Here is a 2,500-nt window from a genome sequence, read left to right on the forward strand (position 1 = left end):
TAAGCTTTTTATGGTTTCTGCTCTTGCCTGACAGCAGAGGGCGCTGTTTGACACTTTTTGCTGGAGTCTAGTTTGGCCTGCGTCACCTTCAAATAGGATCTTTTCAGTTCACCTGGCAGCTTACGGCCATACTACCCTGAAAACGCCCGATCTCGGAAGCTAAGCAGGGGCGGGCCTGGTTAGTACTTGGATGGGAGACCGCCTGGGAATACCAGGTGCTGTAAGCTTTTTATGGTTTCTGCTCTTGCCTGACAGCAAAGGGCGCTGTTTGACACTGTTTGCCAGAGTCTAGTTTGGCCTGCGTCACCTTCAAATAGGATCTTTTCAGTTGACCTGGCAGCTTACGGCCATACTACCCTGAAAACGCCCGATCTCGTCCGATCTCGGAAACTAAGCAGGGGCGGGCCTGGTTAGTACTTGGATGGGAGACCGCCTGGGAATACCAGGAGCTGTAAGCTTTTTATGGTTTCTGCTCTTGCCTGACAGCAGAGGGCGCTGTTTGACACTTTTTGCTGGAGTCTAGTTTGGCCTGCGTCGCCTTCAAATAGGATCTTTTCAGTTGCCTTGGCAGCTTACAGCCATACTACCCTGAAAACGCCTGATCTCATCCGATCTCGGAAGCTAAGCAGGGGCGGGCCTGGTTAGTACTTGGATGGGAGACCGCCTGGGAATACCAGGTGCTGTAAGCTTGTTATGGTTTCTGCTCTTGCCTGACAGCAGAGGGCGCTCTTTGACACTTTTTGCTGGAGACTAGTTTGGCCTGCGTTGCCTTCAAATAGGATCTTTTCAGTTGATCTGGCAGCTTACGGCCATACTACCCTGAAAACGCCTGATCTCGTCCGATCTCGTAAGCTAAACAGGGGTGGGCCTGGTTAGTACTTGGATGCGAGACCGCCTGGGAATACCAGGTGCTGTAAGCTTTTTATGGTTTCTGCTCTTGCCTGACAGCAGAGGGCGCTGTTTGACACTTTTTGCTGGAGTCTAGTTTGGCCTGCGTCGCCTTCAAATAGGATCTTTTCAGTTGCCTTGGCAGCTTACAGCCATACTACCCTGAAAACGCCCGATCTCATCCGATCTCGGAAGCTAAGCAGGGGCGGGCCTGGTTAGTACTTGGATGGGAGACCGCCTAGGAATACCAGGTGCTGTAAGCTTTTTATGGTTTCTGCTCTTGCCTGAAAGCAGAGGGCGCTGTTTGACACTTTTTGCTGGAGTCTAGTTTGGCCTGCGTCGCCTTCAAATAGGATCTTTTAAGTTGCCCTGGCAGCTTAAGGCCATACTCCCCTGAAAACGCCCGATCTCGGAAGCTAAGCAGGGGCGGGCCTGGTTAGTACTTGGATGGGAGACCGCCTGGGAATACCAGGTGCTGTAAGCTTTTTATGGTTTCTGCTCTTGCCTGACAGCAGAGGGCGCTGTTTGACACTTTTTGCTGGAGTCTAGTTTGGCCTGCGTCGCCTTCAAATAGGATCTTTTCAGTTGATCTGGCAGCTTACGGTCATACTACCCTGAAAACGCCCGATCTCGTCCGATCTCGTAAGCTAAAAAGGGGTGGGCCTGGTTAGTACTTGGATGGGAGACCGCCTGGGAATACCAGGCGCTGTAAGCCTTTTATGGTTTCTGCTCATGCCTGACAGCAGAGGGCGCTGTTTGACACTTTTTGCTGGAGTCTAGTTTGGCCTGCGTCGCCTTCAAATAGGATCTTTTCAGTTGACCTGGCAGCTTACGGCCAAACTACCCTGAAAACGCCCGATCTCGGACGCTAAGCAGGGGCGGGCCTGGTTAGTACTTGGATGGGAGACCGCCTGGGAATACCAGGTGCTGTAAGCTTTTTATGGTTTCTGCTCTTGCCTGACAGCAAAGGGCGCTGTTTGACACTTTTTGCCAGAGTCTAGTTTGGCCTGCGTCACCTTCAAATAGGATCTTTTCAGTTGACCTGGCAGCTTACGGCCATACTACCCTGAAAACGCCCGATCTCGACCGATCTCGGAAGCTAAGCAGGGGCGGGCCTGGTTAGTACTTGGATGGAGACCGCCTGGGAATACCAGGTGCTGAAAGCTTTTTATGGTTTCTGCTCTTGCCTGACAGCAGAGGGCGCTGTTTGACACTTTTTGCTGGAGTCTAGTTTGGCCTGCGTCACCTTCAAATAGGATCTTTTCAGTTCACCTGGCAGCTTACGGCCATACTACCCTTAAAACGCCTGATCTCGTCCGATCTCGGAAGCTAAGCAGGGGCGGGCCTGGTTAGTACTTGGATGGGAAACCGCCTGGGAATACCAGGTGCTGTAAGCTTTTTATGGTTTCTGCTCTTGCCTGACAGCAGAGGGCGCTGTTTGACACTTTTTGCTGGAGTCTAGTTTGGCCTGCGTCACCTTCAAATAGGATCTTTTCAGTTCACCTGGCAGCTTACGGCCATACTACCCTGAAAACGCCCGATCTCGGAAGCTAAGCAGGGGCGGGCCTGGTTAGTACTTGGATATGAAACCGCCTGGGAATACCAGGTGCTG

The 2,500-nt window shown here is 52.0% G+C and overlaps 8 non-coding genes and 4 pseudogenes across 8 annotated transcripts in view; all 12 read left to right on the forward strand.

Annotated features, from left to right (window-relative positions):
* LOC131117469 (5S ribosomal RNA) overlaps positions 1 to 6 on the forward strand; it is a 119-nt gene extending 113 nt beyond the window's left edge. The window contains exon 1 of the ribosomal RNA XR_009124686.1: positions 1 to 6. This exon is cut by the window's left edge and continues 113 nt beyond it. This is a non-coding gene — a ribosomal RNA (5S ribosomal RNA).
* Positions 7 to 118: 112 nt separating this feature from the next.
* Positions 119 to 227, forward strand: LOC131111798 (5S ribosomal RNA; annotated as a pseudogene).
* A 112-nt stretch (positions 228 to 339) lies between these two features.
* LOC131117612 (5S ribosomal RNA) lies at positions 340 to 458 on the forward strand. Its single transcript, XR_009124824.1, has one exon. It is a non-coding gene; the product is annotated as a 5S ribosomal RNA (ribosomal RNA).
* A 112-nt stretch (positions 459 to 570) lies between these two features.
* LOC131115468 (5S ribosomal RNA) lies at positions 571 to 689 on the forward strand. Its single transcript, XR_009122745.1, has one exon. It is a non-coding gene; the product is annotated as a 5S ribosomal RNA (ribosomal RNA).
* Positions 690 to 801: 112 nt separating this feature from the next.
* Positions 802 to 920, forward strand: LOC131111544 (5S ribosomal RNA). Its single transcript, XR_009121254.1, has one exon. It is a non-coding gene; the product is annotated as a 5S ribosomal RNA (ribosomal RNA).
* Positions 921 to 1,032: 112 nt separating this feature from the next.
* LOC131115463 (5S ribosomal RNA) lies at positions 1,033 to 1,151 on the forward strand. Its single transcript, XR_009122741.1, has one exon. It is a non-coding gene; the product is annotated as a 5S ribosomal RNA (ribosomal RNA).
* Positions 1,152 to 1,263: 112 nt separating this feature from the next.
* Positions 1,264 to 1,372, forward strand: LOC131113810 (5S ribosomal RNA; annotated as a pseudogene).
* Positions 1,373 to 1,484: 112 nt separating this feature from the next.
* LOC131118797 (5S ribosomal RNA) lies at positions 1,485 to 1,603 on the forward strand. The gene has a single exon (XR_009125948.1). It is a non-coding gene; the product is annotated as a 5S ribosomal RNA (ribosomal RNA).
* Positions 1,604 to 1,715: 112 nt separating this feature from the next.
* LOC131113245 (5S ribosomal RNA) lies at positions 1,716 to 1,824 on the forward strand (annotated as a pseudogene).
* A 112-nt stretch (positions 1,825 to 1,936) lies between these two features.
* Positions 1,937 to 2,054, forward strand: LOC131111569 (5S ribosomal RNA). Its single transcript, XR_009121277.1, has one exon. It is a non-coding gene; the product is annotated as a 5S ribosomal RNA (ribosomal RNA).
* A 112-nt stretch (positions 2,055 to 2,166) lies between these two features.
* On the forward strand, positions 2,167 to 2,285 carry LOC131117470 (5S ribosomal RNA). Its single transcript, XR_009124687.1, has one exon. It is a non-coding gene; the product is annotated as a 5S ribosomal RNA (ribosomal RNA).
* Positions 2,286 to 2,397: 112 nt separating this feature from the next.
* Positions 2,398 to 2,500, forward strand: part of LOC131114004 (5S ribosomal RNA) — a 109-nt pseudogene continuing 6 nt past the window's right edge.

Source organism: Doryrhamphus excisus, unplaced genomic scaffold (genome assembly GCF_030265055.1).
Source record: "Doryrhamphus excisus isolate RoL2022-K1 unplaced genomic scaffold, RoL_Dexc_1.0 HiC_scaffold_25, whole genome shotgun sequence".
NCBI lineage: Eukaryota > Metazoa > Chordata > Actinopteri > Syngnathiformes > Syngnathidae > Doryrhamphus > Doryrhamphus excisus.